A 13226-nucleotide genomic window follows, 5' to 3' on the forward strand; every position below is an offset into this window, starting at 1 on the left:
AATCTATACACTTTATTTAAAATGATTTACATACCGGAATGGAATATTTTTTATTGCATATATATGTGTATATTCGTGTGTACATGTATATTCTGTTTAAACATCTGCACCTACAGAGTTTTTTGACACCTACAGAGTTTTCAAGAACTCACGAGTCAATGCTTCATTTTTTAGCATATTATACTAAATACTTTTCAACATTGATTTAAAATGATTAGGATGGGCAGTTCACTCCTTTCTGGCCCTGTGATTTTGAGATGCAACACAGGACGGGCATGTGTCAGCTGGCATTTAATGCCTTGGCCCCATCTTGGAGCTTTTAGTATAACTATCTCGACTTTGCCAAATTTAGTGCTGGTTCACAGTTTCCAGACTTGCCGTATGGCGGCAGACTCAGTGATTGGGTCTCTCTGGCTCTAAAGGCCCATCGCTGCAGAGTCTGTCTACACAGGAAGTAGACAGTGCCCAGTTCCTCCTCCCTCCCTCCAGCCCAGCAAAAGGGTGTCGAGAACAGCCTGTTCCTTTAACCTACACATGCTGCACCACAAATATGTCAGTTGCCTGAAGCATCAGCTGAAATTCAGAGTTGGACATGAGTGTCACAACCCAAAAATGATGACGGCCACCCACCGCAACTTCATTCCTTTGTGGTATAATTAAAATGATAGCCTTTCTCTCATCCGGCCTTTTAACAGATTAAATACATTATTGTTGTGCTACACAACAGCACTGTTGTTTTATTTTCCTGTTGTTCACACAATTTTCTCTATTTCTCCAGCTCCAGATGTTTTTTTGCACCAAAAGCATGTTAGTGGAGGTTGGGAAGAACCAAGCTTGAGTGAGTCATTGTGGGTTGCAAACTGCATTCCATCCTACTCCTGAACATAAGCTCACCAAGATCTCTTACTCATAAAGAAGAGGATAATGATTCCAATTGATGGCATGACTTTATTTCTCTTTTTTTACAGCTCAGTATCTGCTATCTGTTGTTTGGTGCATCTGCACTCTCTTATGTATGGAAGCCCATTTCCGCCAATGAATAAAAAATAAAACAAGGTAATTGCAACTTTTATCTCACAATTCTGCCTTTTTTTTTTCTCAGAATTCTGAGATATAAACTCACAATTCTGACTTTATAACTTGCAATTCTGAGATATAAACTCGCAAGAGTTATAAAGTCAGAACTGAGAGTTATAAAGTCAGAATTGCGAGTTTATATCTCAGAATTGCAAGTTATAAAGTCAGAGCTGCGAGTTATAAAGTCAGAATTGTGAGTTTATATCTTAGAATTCTGAAAAAAAAAAAAAGTCAGAATTGCGAGATATAAAGTCAGAATTGCGAGATATAAAGTCAGAATTGTGAGATATAAAGTCAGAATTGCAAGTTTATATCTCAGAATTGTGAGTTTATATTTCAGAATTGTGAGTTTATATCTCAGAATTGCGAGTTATAAAGTCAGAATTGCAAGTTTATATCTCAGAATTGTGAGTTTATATTTCAGAATTGTGAGTTTATATCTCAGAATTGCGAGTTTATATCTCAGAATTGCGAGTTATAAAGTCAGAATTGCGAGTTATAAAGTCAGAATTGCAAGTTATAAAGTCAGAATTGCGAGTTTATATCTCAGAATTGCGAGTTATTATGTCAGAATTGTGAGTTTATATCTCAGAATTGCGAGTTTATATTTCAGAATTGTGAGTTTATATCTCAGAATTGCGAGTTTATATTTCAGAATTGCAAGTTATAAAGTCAGAATTGCGAGTTACAAAGTCAGAATTGCGAGTTATAAAGTCAGAATTGCGAGTTTATATCTCAGAATTGCGAGTTATAAAGTCAGAATTACGAGTTATAAAGTCAGAATTGCAAGTTATAAAGTCAGAATTGCGAGTTTATATCTCAGAATTACAAGTTATAAAGTCAGAGCTGCGAGTTATAAAGTCAGAATTGCGAGTTTATATCTCAGAATTGCGAGTTATAAAGTCAGAATTGCAAGTTTATATCTCAGAATTGCGAGTTTATATTTCAGAACTGTGAGTTTATATCTCAGAATTGCGAGTTTATATCTCAGAATTGCGAGTTATAAAGTCAGAATTGCGAGTTATAAAGTCAGAATTGCGAGTTATAAAGTCAGAATTGCGAGTTATAAAGTCAGAATTGCAAGTTATAAAGTCAGAATTGCGAGTTTATATCTCAGAATTGCGAGTTATAAAGTCAGAATTGTGAGTTTATATCTCAGAATTGCGAGTTTATATTTCAGAATTGCAAGTTATAAAGTCAGAATTGCGAGTTACAAAGTCAGAATTGCGAGTTATAAAGTCAGAATTGCGAGTTTATATCTCAGAATTGCGAGTTATAAAGTCAGAATTGCGAGTTTATATCTCAGAATTGCGAGTTATAAAGTCAGAATTACGAGTTATAAAGTCAGAATGGCAAGTTATAAAGTCAGAATTGCGAGTTTATATCTCAGAATTACAAGTTATAAAGTCAGAGCTGCGAGTTATAAAGTCAGAATTGTGAGTTTATATCTCAGAATTCTGAAAAAAAAAGAGTCAGAATTGTGAGATATAAAGTCAGAATTGCGAGATATAAAGTCAGAATTGCGAGATATAAAGTCAGAATTGCGAGATATAAAGTCAGAATTGCGAGTTTATATCTCAGAATTGCGAGTTATAAAGTCAGAATTGCAAGTTTATATCTCAGAATTGCGAGTTTATATTTCAGAATTGTGAGTTTATATCTCAGAATTGCGAGTTTATATCTCAGAATTGCGAGTTATAAAGTCAGAATTGCGAGTTATAAAGTCAGAATTGCGAGTTATAAAGTCAGAATTGCGAGTTATAAAGTCAGAATTGCGAGTTTATATCTCAGAATTGCGAGTTATTATGTCAGAATTGTGAGTTTATATCTCAGAATTGCGAGTTATAAAGTCAGAATTGTGAGTTTATATCTCAGAATTGCGAGTTTATATTTCAGAATTGCAAGTTATAAAGTCAGAATTGCGAGTTACAAAGTCAGAATTGCGAGTTATAAAGTCAGAATTGCGAGTTTATATCTCAGAATTGCGAGTTATAAAGTCAGAATTGCGAGTTTATTTCTCAGAATTGCGAGTTATAAAGTCAGAATTACGAGTTATAAAGTCAGAATTGCAAGTTATAAAGTCAGAATTGCGAGTTTATATCTCAGAATTACAAGTTATAAAGTCAGAGCTGCGAGTTATAAAGTCAGAATTGTGAGTTTATATCTCAGAATTCTGAAAAAAAAAAAAGTCAGAATTGCGAGATATAAAGTCAGAATTGCGAGATATAAAGTCAGAATTGTGAGATGTAAAGTCAGAATTGTGAGATATAAAGTCAGAATTGCGAGTTTATATCTCAGAATTGCGAGTTATAAAGTCAGAATTGCAAGTTTATATCTCAGAATTGCGAGTTTATATTTCAGAATTGTGAGTTTATATCTCAGAATTGCGAGTTTATATCTCAGAATTGCGAGTTATAAATTCAGAATTGCGAGTTATAAAGTCAGAATTGCGAGTTATAAAGTCAGAATTGCGAGTTTATATCTCAGAATTGCGAGTTATAAAGTCAGAATTGCGAGTTTATATCTCAGAATTGCGAGTTATAAAGTCAGAATTGCGAGTTATAAAGTCAGAATTGCAAGTTATAAAGTCAGAATTGCGAGTTATAAAGTTATAATTGCGAGTTTATATCTCAGAATTGCGAGTTATTATGTCAGAATTGTGAGTTTATATCTCAGAATTGCGAGTTATAAAGTCAGAATTGTGAGTTTATATCTCAGAATTGCGAGTTTATATTTCAGAATTGCAAGTTATAAAGTCAGAATTGCGAGTTACAAAGTCAGAATTGCGAGTTATAAAGTCAGAATTGCGAGTTTATATCTCAGAATTGCGAGTTATAAAGTCCGAATTGCGAGTTTATATCTCAGAATTGCGAGTTATAAAGTCAGAATTACGAGTTATAAAGTCAGAATTGCAAGTTATAAAGTCAGAATTGCGAGTTATAAAGTCAGAATTGCGAGTTTATATCTCAGAATTGCGAGTTATAAAGTCAGAATTGCGAGTTTATATCTCAGAATTGCAAGTTATAAAGTCAGAATTGCGAGTTATAAAGTCAGAATTGCAAGTTATAAAGTCAGAATTGCGAGTTATAAAGTCAGAATTGCGAGTTTATATCTCAGAATTGCAAGTTATAAAGTCAGAATTGCGAGTTATAAAGTCAGAATTGCGAGTTTATATCTCAGAATTGCAAGTTATAAAGTCAGAATTGCGAGTTATAAAGTCAGAATTGCAAATTATAAAGTCAGAATTGCGAGTTATAAAGTCAGAATTGCAAGTTATAAAGTCAGAATTGCGAGTTATAAAGTCAGAATTGCGAGTTTATATCTCAGAATTGCAAGTTATAAAGTCAGAATTGCGAGTTATAAAGTCAGAATTGCAAGTTATAAAGTCAGAATTGCGAGTTATAAAGTCAGAATTGCAAGTTATAAAGTCAGAATTGCGAGTTATAAAGTCAGAATTGCGAGTTTATATCTCAGAATTGCGAGTTATAAAGTCAGAATTACGAGTTATAAAGTCAGAATTGCAAGTTATAAAGTCAGAATTGCGAGTTATAAAGTCAGAATTGCGAGTTTATATCTCAGAATTGCGAGTTATAAAGTCAGAATTGCAAGTTATAAAGTCAGAATTGCGAGTTATAAAGTCAGAATTGCGAGTTTATATCTCAGAATTGCAAGTTATAAAGTCAGACTTGCGAGTTATAAAGTCAGAATTGCGAGTTATAAAGTCAGAATTGCAAGTTATGCCGCAATTGACCGATTATGTGAACCCAATCAGCACCAACCACTCTCTGGAATCATCTCTGCTATGCTGGAAAGTTAACTGTAAGTGAAACTGTTAACAAGCTGTAAATATTGACTGACAGTGCTAGGAAAATGGCAAATGAGAGGGACGGATTAGCACAGGTGCTAAATTTACCCTTGGTGTCTTGGGGGTTGGAAATGAGAAGGAAGTTTGTGAAGATCTGAAACTGCTATCAAAGAGCTGTTTTGCCCCTGTTAACTGCAGTGGTTTGAGAGGCTTTGCTTGTAATTTTCTTTACTGAAATAACAGATCACAAACTCCCAGCATGAATTAAGGCCGCAGGCTACATCAGCAGCCAGGTAGATTAACCTGCGTCTAGGGAGTTAGAAGCAGTTTTCTGCCTCAGCTGCTGTCTTCTCTCAAATGCACTCACTGTGTCCCTCTGGGAGCTCTCTTTAGAGACGGTGGCAGCTGGCTTTGCCATGTTTTTCAACATACTGTGCCTGTGGGCACACATTTATGAGTCAAATACACCTCCATCTCTAAGTCATAAGGAATAACAACTCCATGATGGAGATCTTGTGGCGTCTCAATCACAAAATAAAAGAGCATTCTTGATGCTCTTCCCAGATAACGTTGAGGCATTTGCTGTGTCATTTTCAGTGTTGGGTGTAACTCGTTACAAAGTAACGCGTTACTGTAATAATATTACTTTTTTCAGTAACTAGTAGTGTAAGGCATTACTATCTGAAAATGGTAATATTATTACAGTTTTCCCGAGCTAGTTACTTGCGTTACATTTGCCAGTAGCACCTTCATCACACACAAGGCACACAACACAGAGAACAGAAGGGAAGGGGAGGAGGGCGTGAATGGAACAGTGATTGGTCTGGGTTTGGCACGAGGTATCATTTACCATCACCGATTGGTCGACACCCGGCAGCCAGCAGCAGAGCGGCACCCTCAAAGACAGATGGGGAAAAATGGAAGCGTCAACAACGGCAAGCTCTTTTTCAGAGGAAGGTTCCCAGCAACAGAAAGCTAGTTTCGACGGGTAGAGATTCAGTAATTATTTTGAATATGTTCAACGGAAGGAAAATAACTTGACGGTGAAGTGCACACTCTGCCCGGGGAGAAAGCTGCTCTCCACCGCTTGTAACTCTAAGTTACCTCCAACTTGAAGAAGCACCTGCAGCGACAGCACGGACACATCAAGCTCGTTGCGAAGCGACAGATTGACATGAACGAGCAGCCCCACGAGCAGCAAAAACTTTCATTTGAACATAAAGTACTACCAACATCAAAATCCGAGATAAATAAGCTTGTTGCCTCGTACGTAGTAGAAGAAATGTTACCTCTTTCTACCGTCGAATCGCTGTCTTTTAGAAAGATTGATTCATTGTTTGTACTAGACGGTGTTTGTTAAACATTGAGGAAGTTAATACTTGTTTGTACTTGATTGCACAAGTACAGTTGTTTGTAGTTATTTGTGCTAGACAGTGCCAGTCTGTTGTTGGCGTAATAAAAACCCTAAAGAACACTCCTCCTTTGTATGTTCTCCCTCCATCTGATGCATCTCAGGCAATTAAGGGTAATTAAGAAAAAAAATGTAACTAGTAATATAACTAGTAATATAACTAGTTACTTTCTCCAGGGAGTAATAAAATAAAGTAAGGCATTACTATTTTTGAGAGTAATATGTAATATATTACTTTTTTGAGTAACTAGCCCCAACACTGGTCATTTTGTTCGGCTTATTTTGAAAAGTGCAACATCCTTAGATGTGGTATATTAGGGGAAAATAGCACATGCAGAGATCTTCATAACATGCAGTTGTAGTACACACAGAAAGTGTTTACACAATTTTATGAACATTCATGAATCCCTTTATACAGTGGGTACGGAAAGTATTCAGACCCCCTTAAATTGAGTCTTTTTGGAAAAGTTGCAACAAGTTTTTCACACCTGGATTTGGGGATCCTCTGCCATTCCTCCTTGCAGATCCTCTCCAGTTCTGTCAGGTTGGATGATAAACGTTGGTGGACAGCCATTTTTAGGTCTCTCCGGAGATGCTCAATTGGGTTTAAGTCAGGGCTCTGGCTGGGCCATTCAAGAACAGTCACGGAGTTGTTGTGAAGCCACTCCTTCGTTATTTTAGCTGTGTGCTTAGGGTCATTGTCTTGTTGGAAGGTAAACCTTCGGCCCAGTCTGAGGTCCTGAGCACTCTGGAGAAGGTTTTCGTCCAGGATATCCCTGTACTTGGCCGCATTCATCTTTCCCTCGATTGCAACCAGTTGTCCTGTCCCTGCAGCTGAAAAACACCCCCACAGCATGATGCTGCCACCACCATGCTTCACTGTTGGGACTGTATTGGACAGGTGATGAGCAGTGCCTGGTTTTCTCCACACATACCGCTTAGAATTAAGGCCAAAAAGTTCTATCTTGGTCCCATCAGACCAGAGAATCTTCAGGTGTTTTTTAGCAAATTCCATGCGGGCTTTCATGTGTCTTGCACTGAGGAGAGGCTTCCGTCGGGCCACTCTGCCATAAAGCCCCGACTGGTGGAGGGCTGCAGTGATGGTTGACTTTCTACAACTTTCTCCCATCTCCCGACTGCATCTCTGGAGCTCAGCCACAGTGATCTTTGGGTTCTTCTTTACCTCTCTCACCAGGGCTCTTCTCCCCCGATAGCTCAGTTTGGCCAGACGGCCAGCTCTAAGAAGGGTTCTGGTCGTCCCAAACGTCTTCCATTTAAGGATTATGGAGGCCACTGTGCTCTTAGGAACCTTAAGTGCAGCAGATTTTTTTTTGTAACCTTGGCCAGATCTGTGCCTTACCACAATTCTGTCTCTGAGCTCTTCAGGCAGTTCCTTTGACCTCATGATTCTCATTTGCTCTGACATGCACTGTGAGCTGTAAGGTCTTATATAGACAGATGTGTGGCTTTCCTAATCAAGTCCAGTCAGTATAATCAAACACAGCTGGACTCAAATGAAGGTGTAGAACCATCTCAAGGATGATCCGAAGAAATGGACAGCACCTGAGTTAAATATATGAGTGTCACAGCAAAGGGTCTGAATACTTAGGACCATGTGATATTTCAGTTTTTCTTTTTTAATAAATCTGCAAAAATGTAAACAATTCTGTTTTTCTGTCAATATGGGGTGCTGTGTGTACATTAATGAGGGAAAAAAAAGAACTTAAATGATTTTAACAAATGGCTGCAATATAACAAAGTGAAAAATTTAAGGGGGTCTGAATACTTTCCGTACCCACTGTATATATATATATATATATTCATCTTTTTCTATGAATAATCCAAGCAGAGACTTTTATTTTAAAACAGGAATAGGGCCGTCTCTATAGCAACTTCTAACACAAACAGAGGAGCTGGCAGAGAGCAGACGCGACTCCCGTTTCTTTTCTTTGTTTCCTGTGTTTACAGTGTTTACAGTAATCTGTCCATGGGTCTCCGGATGGTGGGACCTGCAACACAGTGCTAAGAATTTTGTCAATTGAAGTCATACGCCATATCTTCAATCAATCAGCAGTACCTGACTTTAACCAGAATCAGCTGTTTTTATTGGATTATTTGCAATGGATAGTCATAATTTTTGAGAAAACAAAGAACATCAGTACAAAATATGATGCATCAGCTGCTGTATGTGCAAAATGCACATGTGTGCACCATTATCTGACTTTGGCAGTGAACTCTTAAATACTTTGGTTTGTGATGAATTGACAATTTTAAAACTTTTCCAGTTGACTTTTTCCCATTTGACTGTTGACTTTTTCCATTTGTCCTGCAAATAACTACATTTATGCATAATTTGCATGGTTGGCCATGCATGATTTCTTTGTTTTTTTCAGCAGCAGCTTCATCAGCTGCCTGTTTTTTCATATTTCAATGAATCAGAGAGAGACATAAATCCAATCATGATACGGAAGGAATCTCTTCTGACTGCACCCATCCCTCTGGACTGACTCTTAATGACTTGCGGGGTCAAATATTCAAAGACCCCATTTTAGCTCAAGGCTTCCCTTGAAATCCCATATACTGATTCATCAAAAATCCATTTGTAAAGCCCCTTCCCACGTATAGTCTATTCTTGACGCAAATTTTGCTCTTTACCAGGAACTCCAACTGACCCACCTGTTATGTGTGTCTCGGTGAGGGCTCTTCTTTTATGAGTGTGTTGCACTGCATTATATTAGGAGTCTATTTAGGTCTGCATGTTTGGCAGCGAGCTGCAACTAGAGGCTTAAGACCCATACTTAGGCAAGGATAGAAGCCTGTCTAGGGAGCGCTCACTCTCTTTCATTCAGCTTCCTTCTGGTTAACAAACAAGGCTGTTTGCTTCAGTGCAAATGTGCTGACTGACACAAAGCCCCCTTTCTTTTCAAATGCTGCTGTACTATGATGTTAACAGACATTCTGTCTTTTTCTTTCTGGTTTTTTGGACATTTGCACAACAGTACTAAAATGATTCATTTCCAGCAGTAATGTCTGTCTGTGGCTTCTTGAAGTCATCTTAATTTCTTTGGGCTTTGGGCTGTGGAAAACAACATTTTGTTATTTTCCCACATGTGCCTGGATGGGTGTAAAAAGTACCTAAATTACACTTTTTAAAAAATCAATTTATACTTTTTTATTTATAAAAGCAAGTGTTAAATTAGCTGTATCTAATTGTGAATAACTATACTATTATAATATTTAAAGTGAATATTTGTTTCTTAAGTATTTGATGAAATGGATGTAATCTTGTCATTTACAGTAAATAATTTCAATGCGCAAACTGTGTTAAGCAAACTGCATAATCAACAAATGGACAGACCAGATCTTACCTGAAATTGTTAAATTTAGCAGAACAAGATTTTACTATTTTTAACCTTTGAATAAAGTTGTTGTTTTTTTAATAGAATGCTCACCAACTATATGCTAATAATAATTAAGTATAGTAATAAGATACAATTACTCAAGTACTTTATATCTCTGGAACCTGGACAGACTCGATTATCAGTCCATTCATCACAGTCAAGTTTACTTTCAAACTTCAAGTCATAACATTCACGCACAGATGCTTTGCACTGTTTAAACAGTTGCCCCACTAACAATGTGAATATGTCGTTAATGCCAACGGTGCTGAAATCTTCCAACCAATTTATGACCGTTTAGTATCTGGCATCTAAAACATTTGAACACTATACTTCGGGTTGATATCCACTTCTCACCTTAGATTCCCTGATGCACACTCATTCCTGTCCGCTTCAATATTTGAAAATAAAAAGGTTTGCTATCCAACGTATTAAACAGTATATTGGAAAGTACAGCTGACATACACTAATAAATGTCAGGAAGCATTGTAAATGTGTGAGGAATGTCAACTGTCTAGTAGATTCATGATGAATACTTTCCAGTTCCTGGACAAGCAGTGTTTGAAATGCATGTGGCTTGGCAATCATTTTCTTGGCATAATAGAACTAACAGGTGAAGCTTCCAATCAGGTAAGACAAACAATTAAACAATTAAAAAAAAAAAAAAAAAAAAAGGTCCCACACACTGTCTTCAGCTTGCTATTTAAAAAAAAAATTGCAATACATTTGGGTTTAAAGAAATATGTGAAGCATACTTTTTTAAAACTTTTTTATCATCTCTTTGACCAGAAGTTTAATAATTTAATAAGGTTTTGCAAGTTATGCCACCTTTTTCTCCAGCCTTGAGAGCAAGCAGATATGTTACAAGCATTTGTTTATTTACTTGTTGGCTTTGCATATTATGTAAGAAAAGGTATTTGCAGTTACATTTAGTTATACAGACAGGTTTGATTGTTGGCAACAGTATTTTGCTTGGCATACATTTCTTGCAGTCTTACATGAAACACTGAATTTCAGCAATGCAACATTCCTAGCAGAGCTGAGAACTTTCATTATTCCTGATTTCAAAAACATATGGTTTTGAAATCATATGGCACAGACAAATGTATATAACACTGAAACTTTTCATCTAAAGACAAATAATGTTTCCCATTTCTGACTACAACGGATTAGATATAACTAATGTGTATTAGTTTGATCTGTTCCATCATCACTTTGCCCTGATGAATTACGCCATGATAGAAACCTTGAGATTGTGCCATGCTCTTATTCCGCTGACATGCATCTAGTGTCCAGTGTGCACTGGCATGGTTCTGTGGAAGCGACTAGAACATTTTACTACATTGAAAATAGCAGTGTCACCTCATCTGATGTCTTGAGCAATTGCTTGTTCCATAATCCTTTTTGAGCTTGACAATCAAAGGTGTATACATTGCCATGGATAGGAAACAAAAGAGTACTGCAATGAGATTGAGCAATCTTATAGCTTGCCATTAAAACTACAGTATATGGTAAAATAATATACTGTATATGCATCTAAGTATAGTATTGTATATTATACACTTCTAAAAATAAAGCTTCCAAAAGGGGGTTTTCACAGCGATGTCACAGAAGAACCAGTTTTGGTTCCCCAACCTTTCAGTGAAGAGTTCTTAAAAGAACTATTTTTTTCTTAGTGTGAAGAACATTTTAATAATCTAAAGAACCCTTTTCCACTGTAAAGAACCTTTTGAGAAGTGAAACGGTTCCATGGACGGTAAAGGTTCTTTGTGGAACCATTGATGCCGATAAAGAACCTTTAGTATAATGTGAATGCATGGGAAATATGTTTTGCATGATTGTAAGTGAGTTAAGTGGTTTAATTGAGAAACTGACGCATGATTATGAAACCACCTTCAGTTGTTTAATCAACGAATGAAATCAGTTTATACAAATGCAATACTGCAGTTTGACAAGTTTATTTAGTGATTAAATATTGACTTTATTGTTTGATTTGTATTGGCAAGCAGATGATTTCAGCTGTACCAGCTTATGAATTATATATACAGTATATCTCTTTAAGACTGATAGCTATTGATAATAATTGACTTTATATTTAAATATTGAGTCATTTTACTATTTGAGCTAGTTCTATTATGCTTTAAACAATGTAAATTCCTTATGAAAAGAATTAGAATTTTGCTTCAGTTTCCCATGCAGACCTCGATAATAATGAGGCCACTCATATCAAATGCTTGTCCTTTTGCAATCCCCCTCATGCTGGTCCATTTAGACCATTTAAAATTTCAAAGCCAACACTTTGAAGTTGACCTCCTCGATCTTGGATGTGTTAGGAGCTCACATGTACAGGCCTGTAACTGAGTATCATTTCTTTTGCTATGGGAAAAACAGGTGCTATGGAGGCTGAACACAACAGGCAGTAGTTACTGGGCAGGAGAGAAGACACAATTGTCACAATGGTTGTCATGTGTTTTGATGGCGTGTCACTGAGGACACACCTGTAAATTCAACATGTCCCCAGGCAATATGTGTTAGAGCTGCAAGAACAGAACAGCGAGATAGGAGACGTACCAGAAGTCAATAAGTGTTTATTATTATCTGGCATGCTTCCTTATGGTCACCTTCCACATTGTTTATGGTACAGGGTGCACATAGTGCATATACCATTTTTTATGATACTTTTATGGTGTTTTTGCTTCTTTTTAAAGCTTTTTTAAGTCCTTGTTCAGAATGCAAAAGTGTTGGAGGTTGCAGTTTGGCTGATGAAGTCTTGAACTACAAAACATGCAGAATTCGAATGATATGATTTTCATTAAGCAAGCTATGAAGGCCCATATTTTCCATGGGTACAGCAAAATGTGCCTCCAAGAAATCTCTCTTTAGAGTTTCATCTGGTTGGACTAAAACCAGAGGAACATAACAGGCCTATTATCCCGTTCCAAAACTCCCTGTTGGCAATATATCAATTGCCATAATATTCTGTGTTATATAACTGCTCGACATCCACCATTTTAATGTGCTAATATTTTTCTCTACATCTCTGTACTTTCTAAAATGCCTTCCCCCATACATTAAGCACAGTTCACTTTTGGTGGTGTTACATAATAACTGTGTCTGAATTTACACTTTTGGATCATACCAGTGTCCTCTTTCCAAAAAGTCTGATCCAAAGAAAGACAAAAGACACCTCTGAGACAGAGAATAACAGTAAATCATGTCAGATGCATTATGAAAAACGGTTCCAGATTGTCTCTAGCATGCATCTATATTTTGCATTGCATGACTTTACTGTTTCTCTTAAGCAAGTTCGTGATGTAAAAGTAGACGAGCAATCACTGAAGCTGATGGTTTCACAGACACGTACCCTGTTTTGTGTGCCTGTGTTGTGAATGGAAGACACACAACAAAAAACAATGGGACCTTGTGTATTTCTGTGTTGGCTATCACACTAACCTGATGTAACAGTTAACAGATGGTCAGAAATGCCATAAAAGCCAAAATCATGAAAACACTGGCAAAAGAAGACTGTAACAAA

The sequence above is a fragment of the Barbus barbus genome (genome assembly GCF_936440315.1).
Source record: "Barbus barbus genome assembly, chromosome: 21".
Lineage (NCBI taxonomy): Eukaryota > Metazoa > Chordata > Actinopteri > Cypriniformes > Cyprinidae > Barbus > Barbus barbus.